Source organism: Papio anubis, chromosome 3, assembly GCF_008728515.1.
Source record: "Papio anubis isolate 15944 chromosome 3, Panubis1.0, whole genome shotgun sequence".
NCBI classification, from domain to species: domain Eukaryota; kingdom Metazoa; phylum Chordata; class Mammalia; order Primates; family Cercopithecidae; genus Papio; species Papio anubis.
Window position 1 is genome coordinate 71,519,589 of NC_044978.1, and position 12,534 is coordinate 71,532,122.

The following is a 12,534-nucleotide window of genomic DNA, read 5'->3' on the forward strand; positions in this document are numbered from 1 at the left end:
ATAAATAACTTTCAAAGTTCAAAAATAAAAAGTCACCTAATATAAAATCAATGAATTATGTGCATATACATTTCATCACAGAAGATAAACAGACATCAAATAGGCACATAAAAAGATGCTTAATCATTAAATAAATGAAAATTTTGAATAATGAGATACTAATCTACTTAGAATATGTAACATTTTTAAAAGACAGAGTATGCGAAGTGTTCGCAAACATGTAAAAATGTGTTAACTCTCATACACTACTGTTGAAAATACAAAATTCCAGAAACACTCAGGAAAATAGTTGGGCATTTGTGTAAAAATTTAAGTGGATATATACTATGTGACCTGTCATTCCACTCTTAGGTATTTACCTAAAAGAAATGAATACATATGTACATATAAAGATTTCTACATAAATGTTCATGGCAGCTTTATTTATAACAGTCAAAAACAAGTGAATGGATAAAAAAAATTTAGTACATCCGTACAATGCAATATAAAGGCATAAACTATTCATGCATGAAAAATGAATGGATATCAAAATAACTAAGTTATTTTATTATATACAATTTGAGAAAAAAAATGTAGTAACACAAAGATAATCACTGGTTGCCTGGAAATGGGGTGAGATTGGAGAGGAGGACAAGAAAAGGGGAAATGAAAATTACAAGAGAACATGAGGACATTTTGAGATTAGTAATGGAGGTATATATATATATATATATATATATATGCATCTCAACTTTGATAAAGTATCTATACATATCATTGGTCTATTTTATATTATGTAGTTATATATATCTTATGTATATTTAATTGTATATGTATATATAATCTTGGTTGTGTTGAGAATTTCAACAACTTATCAAATTGTGTGCTTTAAGTATGTGCTTTTTATTTTTTATGAGACATACAGTTCAACCTACATTTAGGCTAGTTAAATACTCTTTTCATAATTTTCAAAATGGTTTCTACATGACGTATTTTTAGTGGATGTTTTGTCTTTATTTGTGTGCTCAATTATCCTTTGGTTAAAAAAAAAAAACAAAAAAAAAAAACTCCATGTGATAAACTCAGAAAATATATTATTCTTGCAGGAATTTTATTAGTGGCTTTGTTCCTCAGTAGTTTAACTTCAGAAACCTGGTAGGTCCTTGGAGTTTTCTTCTTCTGTCTAGAGCAGGGATTGTCAAAATTTTTCTACAAAGGGAAAGATTTGTATAACGGTAAATATTTTAGGCTTTTCAGGTCATGTAAGATCTTGATTCCTTTTCTTTTCTTCCACTTCCTCTTCTCTTCCACCTTTCTCTCTTCCTTCACAATCCTTTAAAAATATACAAACCATTCTTAGTTTCTTGGTGATCCAAAAGTAAGCCAAAAGCTAGATTTGCCTTCCAGAGCACAGAGTGCTCACCCCTGTCCTTTAGGATGATGGCTCACACACTGACACGTTTGGTGGAACCGTTTTTCCTACTGCCACTCCCTGCTTACTTCATGTCACCACATGATGGTTCTCTGTCTTTTCTACCACTACCTTTTCTCCTGCACAGAGGCTGTCCCTAGATGGCTGGTGAACTCTGCTTATCCCTTTGTTCTCTGCTCTATTCGTAGGTTCTCACATTGCTACAAAGAAATGACTGAGACTAGGTAATTTACAAAGAAAAGAGGTTTAACTGGTTCACAGTTCTGCAGACTGTACAGGAAATATGGCAGCATCTGCTTCTGGGGAGGCCTCAAGGAGCTTTTATTCATAGTGGGAAGCAAAGTTGGAGCAGGAGTCTTACATGTCAGGAGCAGGAGCAAGAAAAAGAGTGAAGAGGTGCCACACACTTTCGAACAACCAGGCCTCATAAGTACTCACTCACTATACAGTACCAAAGGGGGATGGTGCTGAACCATTCATGAAAACTCCACCCTCATGAACCAATCACCTCTCACCAGATCTTTCTTCCAACATTGGGGATTACAGTTTTACATGAGATTTGGGTGGGAACAGAGATCCAAACCATATTATCTGCCCAGTCAGTTCTTTTCACAGTTCTGCTAGAAACTCACCAAAGTGTAAATAGAACAGACTCTTAAGTATGAACTAGTCTCTTAATTCTGAACTACTCAAATCTTTAATGAGGCCCCTATTACATGTTACATGAACAATAGTTGCTTACCTTTGCAAACTCAAATAATATCTTACACTGTATTTGCTTTCTAGTTGCCACTTAACTGTACATTTCTAGGTGTTTTCCAGACCTTGTGCTAAATCTGATTCTGTAACTGTTATTGTCATGCAGTTATCACACTCCACTTGGCATTCTACTTACCCGATACTTATCTTAGAATTTGCCATTTATGACACTAAAGTTCATCTTTTATCTGAAGGTAGGAAAATCCCTGTCTTCAGTTTTACGGTTTTTTTTTTTTTTTTTTTTTTTTTTTTAATGTGAATTGACATAATAAAGGTACTTAGGTGCTAACAGTTTATTAACTTCTTTTTTTCAGTTTATCTAGATCCCCTTATCTCTCCAAGCAGGGTATACACTTGCCAAAAGGGTAAATGGATGAAAACAAATTCATGTAACAATCAATATAACTGGAGCTACCATTCTCTAAGACCCTCACATGCTATTGTCAAAATTTGAATATTATCCAAGAAACTTCTCCCTTCATGTTCTGAGGTCTTCATTTGTTACTTGTTTCTTTTATTTTGGACCTCTTTCTCATTCCTTTCCTATACACATATACTGTAGCAGGTATGCCATATGAAGCTGAACCCCTGTTACAGATGGCAGTGGCTGTTTTACCTGGAGTCTCCACATGTTCTTGAAAATAGCAGAAACAACAAATCTTGGATTGAGCAAATAATACACATTTTACATAGCACATCACAATATCAGGATAACTTTTGTTACATTTATAATTTGACATAAATAAAAAAGATTAATAAGTGTTTAAATTGTAGGCATACATGTCCTCAATATTAAAGCACAAAACCCTGATGCTCTTGCACATATCTTTCCGTTGCTATACTACCCTAGGCCAAAGTTTGTTTAAATTTCCTTACATTATAATTCTTCAACCCCAAATAAAATGAATCACCTGGATATAAAACGAAATCATTGGGGCTATTCAAGTACAATACATTATTGATCACTTCAATGCTAGTTCACTTTCATTCTCTTTAAAATAACTGCAGGAACATCACAAATACCACATTTAATTTGACTGTATTTCTTATTTCTGTGGTGAAGACCTGTCTTCTATAGTATCTGTCAAAATTTAAGCTGGGTGTATGTTTCAAAGATTCCCTTTAGCATAAGGTCATGGAGGCAAACACCAATTACATGAAAATCGAATATGTTCATGTATAATAAATACTACTGGATAAAAAAAGTACATGAAATTCTAAAAACATATCCGGGTTTTATTTAAAAGCGTTACCAATTTTCAGTGTAAAAATGTCTGAACCATAGGTAAACATTATTACTCTGGATTAGAGATATGCTGATGAACTATGAGAAGAAAGCACAAACAGTGTAAAATGAAACTATGTTGTTAATGAAACAAATTACTGAAGAAAGTAAGAAATTTGAAAAATTTAAAAAAAGCTACAGAACTAATCAAATAGAATACAAGTACCCAATAATTATAATGAACTGGACAGAGACCAGTAGTTAGATTTACATGCTTTTCTTATACCCACACATTCCTCCAACTCTATTAAATTTGAAAAATGGTTGTCAGATAACAGATAGGACATTTAAATATAGGCACAATATACCTATAGTCTCTAACACTCTTTTATTTATAATCAACTTCACATTTGGTACCTTTTCAGGAGTTTCATCATTAGACTCATTATGTGTTTTTACATGTCAAATAGAGATTTTGAACACAAAGATTCATGGCTGATATTGCTACGTATGTGCTATAGATTGTGTTTTTCTGTGTGTGATGTATATAAGTAAATACACATACGTAGACTATATATATATAAATATCCATGTTCTTTTTAGTATTCTTATATGAGTATAAATAGAAGTGAAGGTCACTTCCAATGTTTTGAGGTGGGAAAAATATATTCAAAATAGTTTTGAGTTGTCAATCTGCAATAATACTTAGAAACTGAGACTGTAAAATGTATAACAATAAGAATTTTAAACTAATGCTATCAAATTTTATGATTTATATGGAAGTTTTAGTGTCATCATGTATTATACACATGGAAATTTAAATAGATTGGGAACATTGAACTGGTTTTGGCTTCTTGGTACAATTAAAAACACACACACACACACACAAACTTTTTTCAAAGTCACAAGTTGTGTTTAGTGCTGGTAGTGATGCTAATTAGAGTAGAAAAGTAGAAACTTCAGTTTTGAAAGTAAGATCTAAAGCTATCTGAGAGTCTAATCGTTCAACTGAAAACTTGGTACTTTTGAAATGAATTACATTATTAGACTTTTTTAAAGCAGAAAAAGAGTGAAGCATTAGTTCAAGAGGCACAATAAAGCAACAAAAGACAACTTTGTATTATAGCTGGTGGACTGATGATTACTTTTATAAATGTTTCAAGTATCAGATACAGATATGACTGAATGTAGCATTCACTGAAACTCAACTTCTTGGCATTCTCATACATATGTGTCTGATTTTTCTTTAGAAGATAGTATAAATATACCTAGATTTTCATACTATGAAGGCTAAGTAGAAGATAACAGTTAAAAATTCCTTTATTGTTTTAGTGTTTTTCAAGACAGAAGAAGCCAAAGTAAATTAATCGTTTTGTAGATGTACTTCTTACATTGTAATCGATTTTAACTTAGTTTTAGAAGGGATATAAAATTGGAGATATTAAATTATACACAGACTGTTTATTCAAACTTTCATATTAGATTTACAAATCAATTTGGAATGTGCTGACAGCATATACTGCTCCAGAAAAAGTTCTGTGCTCTCCTTGGGGCATGCATTTTTATTTCTTCTGTTATGCTATTTTCTGTTGAGGAAAAGGAATCCAGTGATTCCTCTTTATATTTGCCCTGAATAAATATCCAAACTACTAAAAAATCAGGTGACATGGATGAACCTATGTAATCGAGGTTTACTGTTTTTATTAATATAACTTACAAAAATAATAATATGTATATGTTTATACTGGCACTCAGAATTATCAATGTGCTGCGTGATCAGAAAGATTTAGGGGTGAATTCCTACTCATCTAAATACGTTTAGGGAAGGATTTGAGCACTGAGAAGAATCAGGAGTAAGTTATAAGTATTTATTTTTAAACAAGTTGTATAAATTTTTGCATGCATTTTCCCAATTCCTTTGATAGTGACTTGCAATTTCTTCAGTGGGTATATCCTCACTTGGAGTTGACAAGTTCTGCTCACTGACTAGCTAGGACAGATGTGTTCCTAGTTTCCGCAGACAAATTTGCGCTTTCTGTTAACATGTTCACCAAAGAAAGAAGTCAACTGGAAATGTTAAGTTCTATATCGTTCTACTTCAAGAAATGAATAGTAAGAACAAATAACAATTTGCTTAAGTTAAATTGATGTAGCACAATGGTAGTAGTGACCAACAGGTTACTAATCCTCACTTCTCATTTTTAATTGATTTACTTTGCTGGAATTTTAATGGTAATCATGACAAATTTAATAAAACATACTAGAAATGCAATGACATAGGCAAACATGCAAAGATTTGTATCTATTGAAGTGTATGGTACTCAATGTTCCAGATATTGTGGGAAAAAGTGCAACAGTGAAACAGCCAAAGAACTAACATAAGTAACTCCATTTTTGTTTAAGGGGCCTCCTACAAGTAGATAAGGATAATTTTAGAGCACTGAGATAATTTGCAAAAAAAATCATTTAGTTTTTGAAACTAACTCTGTGAATAAAAGAGAAGTATGTAAACAACTGACTACATTTTGTTAAAAACTTATGGGAGCACTGTGACCTGACCAAAGGCGAAGAAGTTCCAAACCTCGTTGGACCCTTCCTGGCATCCAGATGTCTGTGGTCATCAGTTACCTCTTGATCCCAACCTCCTCATCTTCCCCCTAAAAAGAGCCTGAAATCTGTGCTTACTTAAGATGGTTCTTTAGGACTTTAGTATACCATCTTATTGGTTTGCCGGCTATCCAAAATAAATTTGCATCCCTTGCTCTAACTTCTTGTCTCTCAATTTATTGACTGTTGTGTGGCAAGCAGAATGAGTGGACGCACAACCTCAAGGTGCCTATTTTGTTCTCTCAGAACACTTCTGATTCCTATAACTTTTTTAATGCTTTGATTCCCTCCCCCAGCACAAGGCATCAGCTGATTTCATTTGTCAGTTCTTACAACTAGGCTTGATCTCTAAGTGTTAGTGTACTCTGAGACTCAGTCCTAAACTTTCTTTCTCTTCTTCTCCATTTTTACCCTCTTTATAGATTATATCCTCTAGTGCCTTTATTTAAATATAGCCTTTATGCTGATGACTCTCAAATTAACACCCAGCTTTCATCACTCCTATGAAATTCCAACTGCCTACTAGGATGTTTGAAAAACATCTTAAATTTTACTGACCAAAATAAAATCTTGATATTTATTCTCAACATCAAACATATTTTTCCTCCAGTCTTTCCTTTCTTGGTAAATATCATCACTATTCTTGCTCTTTGAAGTTATGTAAATATAATCTATCATTTTACCTTGTTTTTATGACATCAATAACCTAAATTACATCTAGGCTTTCATCCATGTGCATTGTCAAATAAAAACAAATAGGGACTTAGGAAAGGAGACACTTTCTTCAAAAAAATTATTGCATGATGAGGGAAAGAGGAGAGGACAATTTCAAATAGGAAGTTCACTCTGATTATGAGCTCTGCAAGCATCTGAAGAGTTAGGCAAAAGAAGTTTATTTTTTATGGGGAGGAGTAAATAAAGCTAGGAAGAATAGTGTGTGGAGAAGTCGGAGGAAAGAGTAGCATAAGAGTAGGATAGTAAGTCAGAGAATGTTTTACTCTGAAGTCAGCCAATTTTCAGGAAGGGTTGCATGTTGTATGTTGGCTCAGGCTGAAGGTGGGTCAAGGTTTAAAGGTCCAGTGAAGGAAAAAAATCAAAACAAAACAAAATTTGATTAGTAAGTATTTTGAACTGATTGATCAGTAAGGACAAGCGATTTAGTTAATTATTTAAGGGTCAAGGAAAGGGAATTTAGAGGGCATGTGTCTGGCCTTTCCACAGGTAAATAAGGATACTTCCTGTGAGTCTTATCAAAGTCTTATGGGAAAGGGCATTTCACTGTAATAAGCCATTACCCAGAATACTAAAAGGTGGGAGAATTTCTTAAACATTTCTGTTTTGTAGGAGCAGAGGACTCAGCTAAAATTCAACATGTGACTATTGTCCTACATCTATTCTTCGTTAATTAAACAGAATTATCTTTTACAGATTATTTACGTCATGATTAAAAGCTTTTCATTTTTTAAAGATTTCATTTACAATGAAATCCTAATTTCTTCCCAGTATTTTTCAGATTCTCTGATTAGGAGAAAATCTGTTTTTCTGAATTCATTTTATAATTGAACTCTCATGTTCATTACGCTATAAGCCCCTGGTCTTGTGTGTTCCTCAAAATATCTAGGTGATTTCCCAGTATTGGAATATTAGTGCTGTGAAAGCAAGGACCTATCCTCAGAGAAGAAATCTGTCTGACACAGAAACAATAATATTTAAGTAAATTTCTCAACTTCTACTTTTCTTGATGCATTTTGACAGATACTCAATTTTGAATTTGGTTCACTCACTGTTTATAGAAGAATAACAAAGTCAGTTTTTTTATGTGTGATTTAAGTGACTTCTATACCCTAGATTTATTATTCCTATGAGTATCTTTAATTTTCTATTACTTTAAAAATGAATTACACACTATATTACTCTATGCATGATCATAATAATGCCCCTAATTTTTATGTTGTGTCTGTTAAGGATTTTTTGCCTGTTAATAATTCCAAAAGGCATATTTTCACTGCCTTCTGTCTATGCTCTCTCCCGCTCATGCTGTGGCCATGCTCACAATACAACAGTTTTCATCAGAGATTATCCTCCTCTTCACTTTCAGGGGTCAAAACAAAATATGTCATTTCCAGTCTGCAGTGTTTTGACTGAATTCTGAATGTTACCAGAAAAAGGAAGATTTCTCTTTCCTCAGCTTCCTAAAAATGTCGGAGTCTTAAATAGTCAAAAGCAATTCTGCCATAAACAAGTCTGCTGACTTTGAATGGATGTACAATGTGAAGACAATAATTAATGTTGGAATAACAATTCTTTCTTTCTGGTACATAACTGCATATAATAGTATAATTCCAAGTGTCTTATCATTTAGAACTTCTGGATTATTGATGGTACATAAACGTGGGATAAAAGAAGAAATATTGCATGGTAAAATTATCTGGGACTGATATATAAAGGGTTATCTACCTAAAGGTTGGTATGTTAAGAACGTAACTAAGAGTAAACTATTTAGCACCCCAAGAGGTTTGTCATACTCAGGTTTGATTTGACCCAGTGTTGATGAAATAGGCCCAATCAAGTGGATGAATTTCAGCTGTAAGAGAACATAAAGAGAGGACAGGTACCATGGCTCACATTTGTAATCTCGGCACTTTAAGAGGCCAAGGTGGGAGGATCACTTGAGAACAGGAGTTCAAGACCCGCCAGGGCAACATGGCAAAACCCATCTCTACAAAAAATATAGAAATTAGCTGATTCAGGTGGCCTGTGCCTATGGTCCCAGATAACTGAGAGTCTGAAGTGGGAGGATCACTCGAGCCTAGAGGTGCAGGCTGCAGTAAGCCATGATTGCACCACTGCACTCCAGCCTGTAAGACAGAGCAAGATCTTACTTTAAAAAAAAAAGAAAGAAAAAAAAAAAAAAAGAATGTAAAGTGTACAACGTTAAAATGAGGTAAGAAAGGACATCATGGCAATAGGAAGTTAGGCCTCTTGAGCAGAATGGTAGCTGGCACTTAGGTGTGTGGAGAAGACCATCCAGTATTCAAAGTCAAGGTTGGGAAGAATAGTGTGGATACCAGAGGTACAGCCAAATGGCCAACATTTCAGCCACCAAGCCAGTGGATAATTGTGGATCTAAACAGGAATCTGGATCAAACTTGCAGAGACTGAAGGAAAGGAGCATGAATTTCATAAAACAATTCTAGAAAGAGCTGCAAGTTGCAACCTCTAGATAGATTTCTGACCTGGCCAGGGCTAGTGTAGAAACCAAGTGAGATTAATGTCACATTAAAGAGACCCAATGCCTGCAGCCAATTGAGGCTATAAAAATCTTACTTGGTTCAACAGTCACATAACTCTGGAAAGCATCCTTATCAAGCTCGAACAAATTGTAATTCTTAATTTATATTTTTCACATTTAATGCTGCAATTAAAGTTTATATAAATAAATTCTATATATGTGTGCATGAGATTCCTGCTTGTGATCATTAATACATTTCTTTATACTTTGCTATTTACTTAATCATTTTGCATAATTTTTCACCATGATAATGGTGAAATTCACCTCCAGTTTTCATGTTTATTTCCATTATGCCTCGTTAAGAATAAAGTTGAGTTTATAATTACTGATTGTAAATTTTATCCTATGTCTGAACTCTGCCTGCGGACATGTTTCCTTCAGCTAGTAAAGTATTGACAGTTTTAAGAGAATGTCCTTAGGCAGGTCATGCACTCTCTAGTTTTCCAGGGTCCCCACCCATTTCCTTTTGTGTTAAATCAGCTTCTTCATGCATTCATAAAGCCTGCCTAACCTTAAAAGTCGTTCAAATTTTAAACCTTGCCTTTATAAACATGAATTGGTATGAAAGTTACGCACTACGAAGAAAAATGATTGTTGTGCATTTACTTCAGAAAATCAATTTTATGTAGCACCAAATGAAACATCTGACAAATTGCATGTCTTAAATAAAGTTGCAGTTAGTTTTTGAATTAAGTAGGAAGAAATTCTATACCTAAATAAAACTTGGTGAGATAAATGTTTGTCTCTACTCTATAACCATATTGGTTAAATTTTCTTTTCCTGTTTGCTGTTGTGTGATCAAAGTAACTCATATTCATTTAATAAATTTTGAATGTATAGAATAAAATGGAGATGTAGAAAAAGTCACCCTTAATAACATCATATAGAGTAACTAACACTAAAATCTTTGCCTGTTTCTTGCATACTTTATACAACCTTTAAAATTGAGTTTATAAAATACTGTATATGCATATATATACTTATATATTTTCATTGAAAATGGCAACAAATGGAAACATGATATCTTTATTTAAATTGACATTTTTCAAAACATGAAAGGGTAATTGTGAATAATTGTAGATAATTATTAGGTGTTTAAAACAGCTGTTTATTCTATATAAAATAACTTGTAATTCAAAGTAATTTAAGACATTGATATTATTTATATGTAGTTATATATATACAACGAGAGAAATAAATATATGATCATATAAATAATATTCACATATGAATTGCTTTCTTGAGTAATTATCTAGAATAGATGGATTTTAGTAGGTAAGTCCAGTGACTATATTAGAAAATCATTGTTGCATATTTATTGTTCTTTTTAAATTATGGCATCATGGGGACAGGTTAAAATTTAACTATTTAAATTTAATAGTTCAACATTCTATGACATTGATCACATGAAGGTACAAAGATCTAAGTTCAAAGAAATAAGGGTAGACCTGGAACCAGATGTCAGTTTACTTTTGAACTATATTTTTCACTACCAAAAACTGTATGTGTTTTATATTACATATTTAAAAATAGGTTTATTTTTCTAGAAAATGTTTGGCATTTAAATTCTGAGGGTTTGCGATATCAACAATAAAATAAGGTTTACGTAACGATGCGGTATATCATATCTTTTGTTGGCAGCTATGTGCACTATAGGCAGAAATTCCTAAAGAGATCTTGTCAAGACAACTAAAATCTATAATAATGATAAAACCACAAATAATTTTCTGGTCTGGAATAGTAATATAGGGTAATGCTTCGTTGGGGCACACAAAGAAACAGTAGAACTGTTGCTTATACTTTATTTCCCCATAAGAATAAGAGAGGAATTAGGTTTCACCAACGTTTCATTCACAGATAGAAATATGCCCTTATATATAGCTCATTGTCAGATCAAATGATCTTGTCTGTACAGTGGCTTTTGCTTCTGGTGACCCAGCTGTGAACAGGGCACAATTACTATTGTCCATGACTTACCTCTCTCGTCTGTTTTCAGCAGATTTTGACATGTCACAGTTTATTTTTGCCAAAGTTAGTGGATTTATCAATTGTTTTGTCTTTGTTACTTGTCTTATAAAAATGGACAAGTAGATTAAGTATTTCTGAACACGAACTGTGAATTGAAAATGAAACTAGTAATGAAACTATGCAACCAATCACAACAATAGAGCTATCATTTTTAATTCTCTTCAATAACCAGAATATCAAAAAAGATCAATCTGTTCACACGTATAAAGAAGTTGGTCAAAGATTTTAATATTATATAGAATCTATATTTATACTTTGTTACGAATTAACCTCATTTGGAGACATATTTTCCCTAAGAAGTTTGTGAATTATACTGGCACATTCATTTAAAATGTACTCATACAAATGTTGGTAACATGTGCTTACAATTCTGATTTATGAACAGTTCATTTTGTGTTTCCTATCTATATAATGTCTGGAGCTACCTTTCTTGTGCTTCTGAATCTCCAGTGCCTGAAACAGTGTCTGGAAAGTAATAGAAACTCAGTGAATATTTATTAAGAAAATGAATAAATGTTATACATAAGAACAAAAATCATGAGTATTTTCCCTAACAATATAAATCTTAAAGAGAAATGAGCATATATATATATATATATATATATATATATATAAAATCATTACTGCACTGTCAATGTGAGATGCATATTCTACTAATGTTATGTAAAACTGACAAAATTAGCCTCACAGCTTGGAGAATTATATCTAGATGTAATTAACCAGACATGCCATTTGAATGTATCCAATCTAACTATACTTGGATTTCTATCCTGGTAGAATGCTTGTAGACTCCATAACTTAATTGTTGTGAAGGCAGGCCATTAGAGGAGCTGGAAAAGAGGAACATCGCCATAGAATTAGAATGACACACGATTAGTGAGAAGCTGAGATGATGAAAGCTTCCTCTTAGGGGAGATGGAATGAGAAGGTTTGGCCACAGTGTGGGGAAATGTTAAAAATAAGCAGAGCAGGTTTGATTTGATCCACTGAGGAAAGAAGGGGACCTCAAGTGCCCACTCCAGCCAGACATTGTTCTAGACACTCAGTACCCTCCCCATATGAGAGCCACATTTTCCTTGATCAATAAGAACAAGACAGAAATTCTGCTCCTGAGACTGATTTAATTAAATTCCTTTTACTTCACTCTAATTTTCCAGAGCCATTTTCCACCTCTACTTTTATTTCTAGTTCCCATTTTTCCTGTAATGCTAA